This window comes from Petaurus breviceps, unplaced genomic scaffold (genome assembly GCF_028583685.1).
Source record: "Petaurus breviceps papuanus isolate PSGF00001 unplaced genomic scaffold, PetGlider_PUasm1.0 218, whole genome shotgun sequence".
Lineage (NCBI taxonomy): Eukaryota > Metazoa > Chordata > Mammalia > Diprotodontia > Petauridae > Petaurus > Petaurus breviceps.
In genome coordinates this window covers 7902556-7919835 of record NW_027185872.1, presented here as the reverse complement: position 1 = coordinate 7919835, position 17280 = coordinate 7902556, and the positions used below count along the sequence as shown (strand labels likewise).

The 17280-nt window shown below is 37.3% G+C and overlaps 2 pseudogenes; both read left to right on the top strand.

Moving 5' to 3' along the window:
* The first annotated feature begins 5461 nt into the window (after nt 1–5461).
* Nucleotides 5462–5988, top strand: LOC138165985 (dimethyladenosine transferase pseudogene; annotated as a pseudogene).
* A 205-nt stretch (nt 5989–6193) lies between these two features.
* Nucleotides 6194–12839, top strand: LOC138165984 (cyclin-dependent kinase 2-associated protein 1 pseudogene; annotated as a pseudogene).
* Nucleotides 12840–17280: the final 4441 nt, after the last annotated feature.

The following is a 17280-nucleotide window of genomic DNA, read 5'->3' as shown; positions in this document are numbered from 1 at the left end:
CATAATTTATGTCAAAAAGGCAAGAGACTGAAAATGCTCATCAAATGCTTTTACATAAGTCATCTCTTCTTTGGCAAAGTCAAGTGTAAAAGAGAGGAAATAATCAAGGGCATTGTAATAAACAATGATTATTTGAATTATTACGACACTTTTCCACATTTTACTTTTCATTGAAGCAGGAATAATCTTAATGGAACTATTTTGTGAGTTATCCATCTACTTGTATATTTCAATAGATCAGTGATCTGGTTTTGGACACACACACACACACACACACACAGCAGGAGAGATTAGAGTGGATTAATGCCTTCTTTCCATCGTGGCTCTCATTCATATCTTTACACACTTCCTCCATTAGATTTCTATGTAACATTCTAGGGCCCTTGGGCTAGGACTCAGCATTATTTAGCTCCCAATGGAGCATTTCAAATGTTCCATTTTCCCTCACCTTCTAGATATTATGACCAACTATGTTTTTCTCATCATACATCTTTTTGCTAATGTCTTTGATACCATTAAAAAATCTTTTTGGTGCAGAATTCCTTGGTATTAATATTCTATGTGTTAATATGATCACCAATGTCCTTCAGGTGATCCATATTTTGTCTCCTTGTGTATTGTGCTATTCTGTGATTCACCTTTATACATCATCAAGGGATTATTAGTGTTAAAGTTTATGCATGTGTGTGTGTGCATGTGTGCACACCTATAACCTTTCTGTGAGAAAATACATCACTGTGGATGCTATAATATATGTTTTATATATATAATATATATACACACATATGAGAGAGAGAGAGAGAGAGAGAGAGAGAGAGAGAGAGAGAGAGAGAGAGAGATGTAGATACAGTGTAGATCTACTGACCAGATCAACATGGTCTGGCAAAGAATATTGTTGATGGAAGCCACTTCTTCCTTTCACATATTTTCATTCCTTTGATACATGAGTAAAATATTCTTAACATAGGTTTTGCAGAGTTGAGAATATAGACAGATGGTTTACTGGTTATTTATATCTTCTTGCTAGCCTTTTTTGAAAGCAACCACATCAATATTTTTTCCCAAAATTTTAGTATGACAGATTCATAAAATCCTTATTTTAGAAAAGACCAAAGCAGAAATCTAGTTGAACCTGTATTTGAAAACCTATCCTCCCTATAATATCTGGAAAAATTAATGTTCATCCCATTTTAGGTTGAAGACCTCCAAGAAAGAATATAAAACAACACCAAGCAAACACTAGCATCTCAGGCAGTTCCTTTCACTTTTAAAGTTCTATTCGTTACGCCCCAAACCCCCAGCCCTTACATATTTTTTTCTCTTTTTTCTTCCATCTGGGGACAAGTGGAACAAGTCAGTTGTTGCTTCTACATTGCAGTCTTTTAAAGACTTGATCGATACTCACATGGCATTGAATCAAAGCTCTTCCTTTCTGGTTGTCTTCCTCTGTGTAGCCATAAGTTTATCGATCCCCTTTCTAAACAAATCTGCAAAAACAGTTCCCCAGAGGGAGTGTGATAAGGGCCACCATTATAGCGCCTTATCGCTCCCCTTTGTCCAGGAAGCTCTTTACTCTTTCATGAAATATCTTGCAGGATAATCCCTTCATTTTCTCCAGATTGTGATGCCTCCATCATTGGTTGGGTCCATCTGCTCTTCCCATCTTTGGCTTCTGAAGCAGTTTGCATGCTCCCTCTCACAGCACATTGGACCTGTCAGGGTGGAATCTACATGTGATGATATCTCCTTTTACTGAGGCAGACTAACTTGTGGCACTTACTTGGCTATCTCTTTTTATTTTTCTCACCTTTTCTAAGAAGAAAACAGAACAAAACTATTCTTCTGTGTTTATCCCTTGATGTTCTGGCTTTATTATTATTATTTATCTGAGCTTCTGCTAAGCTCATTGTAAGTAACGCAAGGAAGTGAGAAGAGGGAGGCAGAGAGATACCATGGATTTAGATTCTACCAATTGGGAAAAGCAAAGGGAAGGTGAGAAAAGAAGCCCCATTGCCTTCTAAGCTTTGCTGCCTATTCAAACAAAGCATGAAGCCCTCCAATGTTCAGGGGTGAGAGTGTGACCTTTGAGGATCTTCTATAGCTTTTATGGCTTATGTTCCTGTAATTCTGCCAGGGTACCCCAGGAAATGATTTTTTTAAAAAAAACTTCTTTACTCAGTCTTCAGTAAAATGCACAAAAGTCCACCATCTAGAATTGTCATCCCTTCCATTTTACATCTCAGATGGAGAGGTGCATAAACAATAACTGAATTTGAAGTCAGAAAAACATTTTAATGCAACTTTTCTTCTTCTATTAAGTCCTCCCCCGGTCCTCCATGTTGGGGGAGGACCCCAGGTATATCAGCAATGCAATATTCACAATGCCTACGGCAATTAAAATATGCTGATGTTGTTATTAATCACAAAATATATCAGGCTTGCTGTATGGAGGATAAAGCTAGAACATTTATTAAAATACCAAATGGCTGAGTCCCAAAACCAGAAAGTCAAAGCCATCACAGTAGTTATGAAATTGGCACAGGTAGATAAAGTAGAAAGCACCCACATTCTCAAGCCTTTAAAACAGAGCAGGCTACCTCAGGCAAAGTTCTTCCTCTCCCCACTCACAGCAACTACTCAGTGTCCAGGAAGCATGCTCCTAGCAGCTCTGGCCCCTGGCAGTCCTTAGCAGGAGTCCTTAGCAGAAATTCTGTCTGGTTCAAAAAAGGGGTTCGCACCTCCACCTCCACCTCGGCACTACTGCTACCACTGCCACTGCCACTGCTAGTCACTGCAGGAACTCTAGCTTGGTTTCGGCTTCTTCTTGCTCCACCCCTTCCTGCTACATCAGCAAGTCCAATGGGGCATGGAAGATCTTTGAATCCCATAACCCTTACACCAGGGCAGTAGTCTTTCACTCTCTGCACTGAGCTCCACCCCCTTTACTGTTGGGCTATCTTCCACCAGTAGATTGGAAGGTCCTTGAGGGCAGGGACTACCCCCTTTTGATTTCTCTTTGTGTCACTGGTTCTTAGGACAGTGCCTGGAACATAAGAACATTTTAAGAAATATGTGTTGACTGACTAACTTAAAAACTGATGACTGAGGACTTTAGACAAGCACTTGCTGCGTGGCCCTAGGCAAGTTATTAATCCTCTCTCAGTCTCACTTTACCCATCTGCTAAATTGAAAGAATTAAACATAAAACAATATCCCAAGGAGAAGGTTAAAGGAGATGATATATGCAAAAGGCAAACCTTAAAAAGCCATATTGTGTAATGGAGGTGGTGTTGCCTTTAACTGTGGTAAGAAGAAGGTGGATCTTTCTCTCCTACCCTTAGAATTTTTTCTGGAAGTGTTGGGTTTTTTTCTCAAAAGTTTTGTTTGGCTGCTGCCTGTCTGTAGGTGCCAATATCTTTCCCTACTCCAAAACCTCTCAAATAAGGCTGCCTGTCTCATTGGTGGGCATTTCTGGCTTTTCCACTCTGATCTCAATCTAGATATGAAGTTACTAATAAACCACCATGATTCATAAAATAAAGTTCCTTTGCATTAATTTTCAACTCTTTAGGCCTTTGAAGGTTTCACTTCATTAAAATTGTTAGTTGACAACAACTTTGACATTTATAGCTTATAGATAAAACTGACGAAAGGTGAATTTTCTCCTCATACTATTAAAATACTAATGATAAAAGATATTTAGATATTTACTGGTCATATATGTATAACAAAGGTAACATTAGAATGAAGTACCTTTTCTCTCATTCCTCATTGTCTGGGAACACATTTGATTTGATTTGATTTTTTCTGATGTTAAGTTGAACACAATATCTTGATCTAAGTTTACATATGCACATATGCACATATACATACATACACACATACACATATATGTTGTATTGCTTTAGTTGTTGATATTATTTTTAATTTTCTTGGCAAAGATACTGACTGCAATGGTTTGCCATTTCCTTCTTCAGGTCATCTTATATTAAAGAAACTGAGGCAAATAGGTTTAATTGACTTGTTCACACAGCTCATAAATGTCTCAGTTCAGATTTGAAAGCAGGTCTTCCTGACTCTACAATCAGTTCTTTATCCACTGCCCTCAATTGTCCATAAACATTTGTCAAGTTGTTAATAAATGCAGAGTGTTAGGAATGAAAATAAAATTTAAGTTTTTAAAATGAAGGAGCTAGCAATGCCTTGAGAAAGAAATCAGTCTATACACAAGGGAGGAGATCCAGAGCCCATGGAAAGTCAGACAAAGTGATTCCAAGAGCTAGAAGGCAGTGAAGATGGCAGTGGTTCTAGTGATGGGGGAGGCAGGTGGAAAGCCTTCCTGTAGGCTCTTTTTGAAGGGAACCACAGATTTTAAGAAGGGGAGGATGGATTGAATTCCAGACATGGGGGACATTTGCTACAAAGTCTCTGAGATGGGCTAAATGGGACTGGAGGGTCTTTAATTTATCTAAGTGTTTTCTTTCTCTTCCAACATTTAGCGGTTAATATTTTCTCAAGGGCTTTTGATGTTAGCCAGCGGCTCACATCAGGGTATAAAAGACAACTGTAATAGAAACAAACACACTTGAAGTCAAATTTATTGGAGGATATTTGGGGGGTATAGTTGATTCATCTTTGCTCCCCAGGGAGGAGGTACAGTACCAGTGAGGGCTCTCAGAGCACTTGCACTTGGAGGGCATACTTCAAGACCTGCAGAAGTGCTCTGGCACCCAGTAGCTGCTCAGCTTCTTCGTTCTTCTTGCCCCACCCTGACCCCTCAGGTTAAGATGAGATTCTAAGTGTGAAGTCCGGGCAGAATAGGGCCTGGACTATTTCCTCATATGCTGTAAACAGGCTTCCTTCTTCTTAGCAATCAGGTACTGAGGATTTTTTCTTCCCCAAGATCAACACTCTTGGATGGCAGCATCAGAGGGCCAATGGATCTGTGAAAGATCTTGGCCCTGGAGCTGTGGAAGGACAGCCTGAGTGGGACATAGATAAATACAGGTAGTGCTTCATTTGTGGACTCAGAACAGTGCATAAACTGCTGGCTGTGAGTGCAGATGAAAGGAGCAGAAACCCCAGGGTCAGAGAAAGGAAAGTGTGGACAGATCAAATCTATGCCCCTCATTCTTATGTTTTTTTCTTAATAAAATTGTAGAGTTAATAAATATATGTGTCTAGATACCCATTGGCACAATCCTCCATAGGCAATTCCATCTGCTTTTATAAATTTGGCAACTGTGATTAACAAGTCTCTAATAAGGGCATCAGACAGCATCCCTCCTGTACTTAGGCTAGTTTAGTTTAACAGACACCAAAGAAAGATCCCAATAAGAATCCTTGTGTGACCATGAGTAGTGATGTCTCCCCGGGATGTCTGGGCACTAGCTGTACTCCTGGGGTGAGATACTGAAGGGAAAATCAGTGACCAGGGAGCTGTGGGAGCAGTAGAGTGCTGATGACTGCCTTAAGACCAGCAGATGTGTTCTGAGAAGTTTGTCCTAGAACTGGAAACAACACTGAAAAGATTTAAAAAGGTAGTTGCCTGTGCACTTGACCCAAGGCTAGTCACTGATCCTTACAAAAGAGTCTAGGCAATCCAACTCCAACTAGTGGGTGACACTGTGCTGAAAACCAACTTGTCATTCCTTGCTACATGCCTGGCAAAATTGCCTCATCAGATCTCTTCCTCAAGGATCTTCAAGCTGTTGCTGCATAGATCTTAGGTTCTCTGATTGCAAAACCAGGAGACAAGCTACACTGGAGATGTTTCATTGACACCAAGTTACTATCATGAGTGGATCACCTGATGAAAGCTGGGAAGAACAACTTAAATCTTCCACCAAAACTTGAATCAAGTATAGCGAGGATAAAACCCAAGAACCCACCAGCAAACTACAATTTCTAGAAGTGGGGTGGTCTACGTAGGTAATGGTTGTGAGGAAAAAATAGGACTCTGCAGCATTTAAATCAAGTGTAGTGTAACACTTGGGGGGAATTAATTATTGCATCTCCTGAAAATCCATAATATTGTAACACAGGAAGATTTCAGCATTACAGAAAAAAACATTATCTATCTGTCTGTCTTTCTATCTATCTATCTATCTATCTATCTGTCTGTCTGTCTGTCTGTCTGTCTGTCTGTCTTTCTATCCATCCATCCATCCATCTATCTATCGAGAAACCCCTGATGGATACAGGTTTCCTTGAAAACCGAGCAGTCCCACAGGCATTGAAGATTTCATTAGATTACTGCGTGGATTTCCCACAGAAGGCAGCCGTTTTTCTTAGGCAGACTAAAAAGCGGATACTCCAGACTTAGCAAGAAGCTGTAATTGCATTTTCTTGGACTACCAATACTGAAGAAGGCAGACCTCTATGTTTTACAACGATGATAACCACCAAACACCTTGAATGTTTTGCACTAAAAACCCATCCTCTCATCATGCAGTATCTTTTTGTGCTGTTCTATTCTTTTCTAAGTGTTCAGACTCTGTGTAACTTTGGGCATCATCGACCCTTCAGATCAAATACAATTCTCTCCAAAAGTTAACAACCACAACACATGCACAAACGACACATGAATCTTCCTGAATCTTCTCATTTCTTCCTGTCCATCTCCTAAAACTAATATCTTATTTATTGTGGTGATAGGATACAAGCTCTGAAAACCCCACCCTGAACTCTCCTTGAATTTCCCCACTTAATTTGGGGTACCCCTGAGGTTATAATTATCTCCTCTGGCCTTTCATTAAATCTATGCCCAATTCGCTGTTACCCTTAAGGTAGCCTAGGCCTTCATTGTACTTTACCTCTGGAGTGCCTCTGGCTACTTCCCATTCTTTATCCTACATAACCTCCATTCTCTTGGTTCCTGGTCTCTAGTCACCTGAGCCTATTGACAGTTGCATCAAGATCCTCCCTGGACCCCTCTTCCAGTCACCCCACACTACTTAGCCAACCCTAGATCCCTCCCACAGTCTTTCTGTATAAAAGATGCATCTTTTTTTCCATAAAAGTGCTCAGATGGAATCTGGCCTTCATACATTATCAACATAAAAGCTCAGATTCCTTAAGAGTCTAGCCAATATGGCAGATCTTTAGAAGAACTCCCACCTTCTATCCATGTTCTAATAAACCTTTTCTTTGGCTTAAAGAAAGTTGGGGTAGAATTCATTTGGGCAGCACCTGTGTGTCACTGTTTCAGGGTCCCAGCACCCCTAAATCTCAACAGTGGTACTTATAGCTATAAGTATGGACCTTTTCTTTTGCTTGTATTTTGGGATTAATAAGAGGAATGCCTTTTAAATTGAAAACAGGCTTATTATTGTTCTCTTTCCTCACACAATCTTCTCCCATTTATCTAACATTCATCTCCCTCATTCCCTTCTCATGAACTTATCTTTGTCATTTATTCATCTGCATCCTTCTGACTCTCCTTTCTTTCTTGAGCTCAGTTTCTTTTCCCATTGCAGTGGGTAGAGTGGGGTGTTGAGAGAAATACAGAACCTGGGATTCTCAGCTTATCCTTTGATACTCTATAGCTGTGTGATTTCATGCAAGGCCTTTCACCTCTGCACCTCAAATTTTTTCATAGGTGAAATGAGGAAAGTAAAGCTAGATGATTTCTAAGATATTTTCCAGATATGAAAGTTGGTGACTACCCAGAAGTCTCAGTGGTAGGATTATCAATCACCTCACAAAAACAATGCCCTCCAGTGTTACATTTTTTTTTGTGTATTTTATTTATATACATACAAATAGCCTGAAAAATAAAATGATCCAAATAAAAAAAGTAAAAAAAAACCGGACACAGGAAATTATGTAATTATTTGTTATTATTATTGTTTTATCTTTTTATTGGGGATGCTTAGGCAAAGTGATTCTATCTTTCAGCAAAAAAGAAATGCATTTTGTCTCAAAATTGAATTATACACACATATATTTGTGTCTATCACATATAGACAGATGAAGATTCACAATATGTATATAATGAATACTTATAGATACATTATTGTACAATATACAAAACATGTGCAGAACATTTTAGGTATATATGTATATATACATGCACATATATTCATATACATATGCATATGCTTATGTGTGTGTGTTTGTGGTGTGAATGTATCTGTGTGTTCTCTACCCATGTAGGAATGTATAGCTATATATTGCACTATATTACTTCATATTACAATATGTGTTAAACTCATTATTTTGTATTATATTGATAGTATTTTTTACAATATAAGATGCCATCCTGTCCTATCTTATCCCAACATAACACTAGCCAGGCAGGATAGTACATGGGATTGAGAGCTGGTTTGCGAGCCAAGAGAACCTGACCCTAGTTCCATCTCTACAAATCACTGGCCATGCTGTCTTGGAAAAGTCACTTGACCTTTCAATACTTTACGTAGTTCTCCAGCACTTTGGAAGAAAGTCAATTTGCTTTGGTAGACAAAGTTTCCTCATCCAGGATTTTATTCTGCCAGTCAAATAAAAGACACAAGTCAGTCCTTCTCCACTCATGGCATATCATTGCTGAATTTCCAATGTTAAGGTAATGCCACCATGCATTCTGTCCCCACATCCACACACTCTTTAAATAGTATTCATTTTTTCCCCAATTACATATGAAGAAAAATTTTTAGCATTCATTTTTATAAGACTTTGGGTTCTGAATTTTTCTCCCTTCCTCCCTCCCTTCACCTATTCTGAAAATGGTAGGCAGTTGGATACAGTTTATACAAGTGCTATAATGTAAAAAGATTTCCATATTTGTCACAGTTGTGGAAGAAGAAACAGATGAAAAGAAAAAAATAAACATGAGAAAGAATAAAGTAAATGAAAATATTTTGCTTTGATTTGCATTCAAAGTCCATTAGATCTGGATAAGGATAACATTTTTCTTGAGTTCTTTATACTTGTCTTAGATTATTGTGCTTCTGAGAATTGCTGAGACATTCATAGATGATTATCACACAATGTTGCTGATACTGTATAAAATGTTTTTCTGTTTCTGCTCATTTTATATTACATCTGTTCACATAAGATTTTCCAGGTTTTTATTAAATCTTCCTGTTCAACAGGAAGATTCAACCTTCCTGAGCTACAGCAAGGTTAAGATATAATCACACCATTTAGTACCCAAAGAGAGATCTTTTCTTCATCTTGACCCAAGGCAAGTTCTCAGCAATCTCTGCTCCTGGGGAGACAAAGCTTAACAAAGCCACAATATACATTGCCAGTGTCCTCATCAATTCACTCTCTGCCTGCAGAACAGTCTCAGGACCCCTAAAAATATCAGCAAAACCCTCTTCCAGGATTTCTGTAAACATACAACAAGAAAATCCTTCTTCAGGGCTTCTGAACCAACAGGAAGGTTCCAGAACCTCTGCAACAAAAGCACTGTCCTTCACCAGGGGATGAATCTGCCAAAACAACATCAAAACAGACAGACAAAATACTGGCCTCACAGTCATGTCTCCTCAGTCCTTGGCAGGTCCAGGTGGCAGCTCTCAAATTTCCTGGGCAGCTCGAACTGGCCCTCAACAGGCCTCTGTCTCTCTGTCTCTGTCTCTCTGTCTCTGTCTCTCTCTGTCTCTGTCTCTCTCTCTCTCTGTGTGTCTCTGTGTGTGTGTGTGTCTCTCTTTCTCTGTGTGTGTCTCTCTCTGTGTCTCTCTCTCTGTCTCTCTCTCTCTCTGTCTCTCTCTGTCTCTCTGTCTCTCTCTCTCTGTCTCTCTCTGTCTCTCTCTCTCTCTCTCTCTCTGTCTCTCTCTCTGTCTCTCTCTGTCTCTCTGTCTCTCTCTCTCTGTCTCTCTCTCTTTGTCTCTCTCTCTCTGTCTCTGTCTCTCTCTGCCTCTATGATGCTGCTTCCAAAAGTTCTTCTGCCTCTCTCTACTCAGGACTTCTCTTTGCTTGGGCCTTCTCTTTACATCCAAGGCACCATCTCCTCCCAGTTCAGCTCTCTCTTTTCATGACAACAAGTCCATCCCACAAGTGGGCTTCACAAGCTCTGGGTCTGAAGACTCAACCTGAAAACCAAGCCAACACAGGGAGATCTTTAAATTCCATTACAGTTACAGCAGCAAAGTTCTTTTAACACCACTTGCTCAAGAAGACTAAGCTTCACACCTGAAGGGGAAGAAGACTGAGCAAGTTTGCTTGTTCTGCCAGTCAGTGGAAGGAGTGATTCTGAGAGTGGTCTGGGGGGTTTCATGCTTTTGAAGAAAAGTGGACTAACAGGAAGAAGAATTGTGAACAAACTGAGCAATTGTTCTATTTTTCTTTTTAATTACAGGCTTCATCTTTCTGCACTTGGTATCCATCTAACAGATGAGTAAACGTATTCAGTAAAGCTGTAAACGACTAAAGTCCGGCAATGGGAATGACATTAAATGGGCAACATCTAGCAGGTTGTTTTACTAGGAAGGCAAATTGCATTTAGGGGTGTGTTGTCCACTGCATTTAAGAGGAAGCACAATAGAAATAAAGGAAAATCTTTCAGGAATTGTCTGTAAGTTTGCATAATTGCCTTCTTAGATCTGAGTCTAAAGTTCTATTCACAAATACTATACTGAAGCAGCTTCAAAGCCTATTTTCCCTGTTACCATGCGTCTTTCTCCCTGACCTCCCAAATTCTGGTGGAAGGCTGATTCTAAGCAGAGAACTCTGCTTTGTGCATTTTATTGAGAGTTTTGTTTTAACTTTCCTTCAAACTCCAAATCTTCATATAATTAAGAGAGGTCACCACAGGTCATGAAAGACAAAGTTTGAACTGTCACACTACATTTCAACTAAATTCCAGTAAATGAAGAGACCCCACAGTGCCCAAGGGACCATCATTTTGCATGGGAACAGATCTCCAGTGCTAATGAATCTCTTTTCTGTTGGTTATTTTAAGGACTTTCATGACCAGGGATTCCTACATAATGAGGACCTTTGGCATGCATTACAAATCCTTGTATGACTTCTCCTGCCTCACTTCAAGGACTAACTCATAGATTTATGTAAACCCAGGAATATAGCCAGCAGCACAGGACAACAAATCTTGGTCTTGCTTGGTTTCCAACTCAAGGGTGCAGTAATTCGGAAAGTTTCTACTTCATATTTTTCTTTTTGACATTAATGTACATGCATATGTATAAACCTATATATACATTTACATTTATACATATATTTGTATACATCTTCACTACTATATTCCCAGATAAAGTCCTTACCTATACAAGGTCATCCCTTGTAATAAAGGGGAAAAAAGAAAAAGTCATTAGTTGAATTTGAAAGCATGTACTGTGTTCTGAATTCCATCTTGAGAAGTTAGAGAATCTTATCTCTTCTCTACGGCCTGACAAGGTCATTACCATAAGAAAATATTCAGTTTAATTTATTTTAGTCTTTTTCTCATGCCATTTATATTGTTATAGATATTATAGGCATTATTGTCCTGGTTCTGCTTTCAGGCCATTAAAGTCTCCTGTGTTTTTTTGGTATTCCTTATATCTACTTTTTTAGTTAAATTATACTATTTCTCAATTGATGGAAAATCATCTCTTATTTACAGTTATTTACTCTCATGAAAAATACTACTATCACTTTCTGGATGTTTATGAAACCTTCGTATTTTGAACCTTTAATTTGAAATCCAGCAGGTGACTTCTAACAGTGGACTTTGTTGGTCAGAGGTTATGGATATTTTAGACGTTTTTTTGGAATAATTCCTCAATGCTTTCCAGAATGATTGTCTCAATTCTCAATTTAATAGTGATGATTATGATGGTGATGGAGACTATGATGGTGGTGATGATGAGGATGTTAATAATTCATTAGTGTGCTCGTTTTTCCATAGTCATATTACTAACTTTTATCATCTTTTACAGTTTTCTGGGTGTAATGTCTCAAACCTATTTTGATTTGTCTCTTCCTTAGTGATTTAGCACATTCCTTCATATAATTCTTAATAATTCACAATTCTTATTTTCAAAATGATTTGTCCATAAACACTTAAATGTCACATAATTGATTCGGGACTGTATTATATATTTGTGTAAGTTGACTGCACTTTATTTTACCTAATTGTGTTAGGTGACATATATCTATATTAGCTGGCATCTTACATATCAGACTTTTTAAAGAAATATTTTATGCATTTTTCTCCAGATGAATGCTTCTTTGTTGCTTTTTGCTTAATTTTGTTCAGAGAAGAAGTTTTCCATTTCATCAGATATTTTGTATTTTCTTACTATCACTTTTCCATTCACCTGCTAACATTAAGTGTGGTACTATACCTTATGTCTCCCCCACTCTCTCTTTTTCTCTTTCTCATTTTATAATGACCTTTAATATTCTGGGGACACAAAAAGTGGGTGCATCATGAGACATGGGGGGCACTTGCCTCCCCTGGCACATCATACAAGCCCAACTTAAATGCCCAGATGCTGGGCACCACCCTGAACCCTGCTGGGAGCATCCCCTCTCCCAGCAGCATGGCAGCTTCCACCCAGTACCAGCAGTTGATCAATGACTATGGACCACATCTCTGGGTTACACCCAGGGTACTGGGAGCAGCCAGGTTCTCCAAAGCAAACATGCAGAGCTCCTAGCCATCATGGTGGAGCTAGGCAGAGATCAGACCCACGTATGCAGGGCACAAAAGTTCCATGGAAAGGCTGAAGGGAGGCATCATTCATGCTTGAAGATCGGTGTGACAATGCCTGGCAGAGACTGAAGGAAATGCAAGATCCTACTCTCCCACTTCTTTTTTCTTTTCCAAACTTTTCCATTTCTTTTTTTTAATGATTCTGCAGTCTTTTTTTTTTTTTGGTATTTATTAATCTGTTTGTCTACTTTTACTTTACAAGATTCAGTTCCACAACCCCTTGAGTTTCAAATTTTCTCCTCCTCGCTCTCCTCCCCCACCCCATGGCATGCAACCAAGTATATCATCTGCAAATACTTTCACATTAGACATTAGTCAGGTTATAAAGAAGGAGTGTAACCAATGGGAAGAACAATGGCAAAGAGGAAACAAAACGAAACAAGAAAAAGAAAGAGAGCAGGTAATTTGCTTCATTCTGAGTTCAAACTTTGTTCTTTCTAGTTCTTTCTCTAAATGTAAACATCTCCTTCCATCATGAGTCTTTTGGAATTGTCTTATGACCTTGCATTGTTGAGAAGAATCCAGTCTATCAAAGTTAGTCATCACACATATGTTGTGTCTGTAATTGTGTACACATTTCTCTTCATTCTGCTCTTTTTATTCCACTTCAGGTTGCGTAAGACTTTAAAGGTCAATATGAAGTCTTTCTGTTCCTCAATTCTTATAGCTCAATAGTATTACATTACATTTATATACCACAACTTGCTTAGCCATTCCCCAAATGATAGGCATCCACTTAATTTCCAATTCTTTGCCACCACAAAAGGAGTCCAATAAATATTTTGGGACATACAGGTCTTCCTCCCACTTCTATGATCACTTTTTGGCTACATCCCTAGACGTACTATTACTGAGTAAAAAGGTATGCACTTATATATAGCACTTTGGAGATAGTTCCAGATTGCTCTCCATAATGGTTGGATCAGTTCACAACTCCACCAATAATGAATGTGTTCCTGTTTTTTCCACATCTTCTCCAGCATTTGCCATTTTTCTGTTTTGTCATCTTAGCCAATATGACTGGTGAAATGTGGTACCTCAGAGTTGTTTTTATTTTCATTTCTCTAATCAATAGTGATTTAGACCATTTTTCATATGCTTATAGATATCTTTAATTTCTACCTCTGAAAACTGCCTGTTCATGTCCTTTGACCTTTTATCAATTGGGAAATGACTTGTATTTTTATAGATTTGACTCAGTTCTCTGTATATTTTAGAAATTAGGCCTTTATCAGAGACCCTGGTTGTAAAAATTCTTTCCCAGTTTTCCACTTCCCTCTTAATCTTGGTTACATCAGCTTGGTTTGTACAGGAACTTTTCAATTTAATGTAATCAAGATTAACCATTTTACATTTTATAATGCTCCCTAACTCTTGTTTGGTCATAAAGTCTTCCCTTCTCCAGAAATCTGATAGTTAAACTATTCTTTGCTTTCCCAGATTGCTTACAGTATCAGCCTTTATACCTATATCATGCATCCATTTAGACTTGATTTTGGTATAAAGTGTTAGATAATGGTCTATGCCCAGTTTCTGCTATACTATATTCCAGTTTTCCCAGCAGTTTTTGTCAAATAGTGAGTTCTTATCCCAAAAGCTGTGGTCTTTGGGTTTATCAAACAATAGATTACTATAATCATTGACTGCTGAGTCTTGTATACCCAGTCTATTCCATTGATCCACTACTCCATTCTGCAACAAGTACCAAGAAGTTTTGGTGACTACTGCTTTATTTAGGAGATTAAAATCTTGTATGGCTAGGCCACCTTCCTTAGCATTTCTTTTAATTAATTCCCTTGATATTCTGGAACATTTATTCTTCCAAATGAATTTTATTACTATTTTTTCTACCTCTATAAAGTAAATTTTTGGTAGATTGATTGGTATGGAACTAAATATGTAACTTAATTTAGATAAAATTGCATTTTTTATTATATTAGCTCAACCCAGTCATGAGGAATTGATGGTTTTCCAATTACTTAGATCTGACTTTATTTGTGTGAAAAGTGTTTTGTAGTTGTGTTCATATAAGTTCATATATTTGTTTTTTTCAGGTAGATTCCCAAAAACTCTATAATGTCTACAGTAACTTTAAATAGGATTTCTCTTTCTATCTCTTGCTGTTGGATTTCATTAGAAATATACGGGAATGCTGAGGATTTATGTGTTTTTTTTTTTAATATCCTGGCAACATTGCCAGATTTATTCATTGTCTTAAGGAGGCTTTTTACTTGATTCTCCAGGATTTTCTAAGTATATCATAATATCATCCTCAAAGAGTCATAGTTTAGACTTTTCTTTACCTAATTTGATTGCTTTTATTTCTTTTTCTTCTCTAATTACTACTGCTAACATTTCTAGTACCAAATTAATTAAGAGGGGTGAAAGTGGACATCCTTTTTTCACCCCGATCTTATTGGAAATGCTTTTAGTTTATCCCCATTACATATAATACTTGCTGATGTCTTTAAATAGATGGTCCTTATTATTTTAAGGAAAATTCCATTAATTTCTATATGTTCTAGTGTTTTTAGTAGGAATGGATGTCGTATTTTGTCAAAAGCCTTTTCTGCATCTATTGAGATAATCATTTGGCTTCTGCTACTTTTATTGTTGATATTATCAATTATATTGATTCTTTTCCTAACACTGAACCATCCTTGCATTCCTGAAATAAAGACTACCTGATCAAAGTGTATTATTCTTGTAATAAGTTGCTGTAGTCTTTTTGATAATATTTTACTTAAAATTTTTACATTTATATTCATGAGGAAAATTGGTCTATAATTTTCTTTCTCCATTTTTCTCTTCCTGATTTAGATATCAGTACGATATTTGTGTCATAAAAAGAATTTTGTAGGACTCCTTCTTCACCAATTTTCCCAAGTAGTTTGTAGAGAATCAGAATCAATTGTTCTTTAAATGTTTGATAGAGTTTGCTACTAAATCCATCTGGACCTGGAAATTTTTTCCTAGGGAGTTCACTTATGACTTGTTCATTTTTTTTTTCCTGAGATGGGGTTATTTAAGTAATTTACTTGCTCTTCAGTTAATCTGGGCAATTTATATTTTTGTTAATGTTCACCCTTTTCACTAAAATTGTCAAATTTATGTGTATAAAATTGGGCAAAATAATTCCTAATTATGGTTTAATTTCATCTTCTTTGGAGGTAGATTTACCCTTTTCATTTTTGATACTTGTAATTTGATTTTCTTATTTCTTTTTTTTATCATATTTGCTAAGGGTCTAGCAATTTTATTGTTTTTTCATAAAACCAACTCTTACTTTTATTAATTAATTCAATAGTTTTCTTCATTTCAATTTTATTAATCTCTCCTTTGATTTTCATTTTTTCTAATTTAGTATTTAATTGGGGATTTTCCATTTGTTCTTTTTTTTTTTTTTTGCTTTTTCAATTGCATGCCCAATTCATAGACCTCCATTTTCTCTATTTTATTCATGTATCCATTCAGGGATAAAAAACTTCCCCTAAGAACTGCTTTTGCTGCATCCCACAAGTTATGGTATAATATCTCATTATTGTCATTCTCTTGAATGAAATTACTGATTGTTTCTATAATTTATTTTTTGACCCACCCATTCTTTCAGATTAGATTATTTAGTTTTCAAATAGTTTTTTTTTTTATTTTATTAATTTGTTTGTTTCCTTTTAGTTTACAGGATTCAATTCCACAATTACTTGAATTTCACATTTTGTCCCCCTCCCTCCCCACCACCCCTCATGGAGGCTTATACTGAAGTATAGGATCTGTAAATACTTTCACATTATACATTGGTCAGGTTATAAGGATGGATTGTACTGCCTGGAATGAAAAATGGTAAAGAGGACATAAAACCAAATAAGAGAAGGAAAAAGATCAGGTATTTTTCTTCCACCTGGATATAAACTTAGTTCTTTCTCTGGATGCACATTTTTCTCTCTATCATGAGTCTTTTGGGATTGATTTATATCACTGCATTGCTGAGAAGAATCCAGTCTATCAAAGTTGGTCATCACACATACGTTGTGTCTGTAATTGTGTACAAATTTATCCTGGTTCTACTCTTCTCACTTAGGATCAGTTCTTTTAAGCCTCTTCAGGTAAATATAAAGACTGCCTGCTCCTCATTTCTTATAGCACAATAGTATTCCATAACATGCAAATACCACAACTTGTTCAGCCATTCCCCAACTGATGGGCACCCCCTTAATTTCCAATTCTTTGCCACCACAAAAAGAGCTGCTATAAACATTTTTGTACATATGGGTCTTCCTCCCACTTCTATGATTTCTTTGGGATATAACCCTAGGAGTGGTATTACTGGGTCAAAGGATATGAAAGTATTTATAGACCTTTGGGCATAATTCCAGATTGCTTTCCAGAAAGGCTGGATCAGTTCACAACTCCACCAACAATACATTAGTGTTCCAGTTTTCCCACATCCTCTCCAGCATTTGTCATTTTCCTGTTTTGTCATCTTAGCCAATCTGACTGGTGAGATGTGGTACCTCAGAGTTGTTTTGATTTGCATTTCTCTAATCAAGAGTGAATTAGAGCATTTCTTCATGTGCTTAGAGATAGATTTAATTTCTTTCTCTGAAAACTGCCTGTTC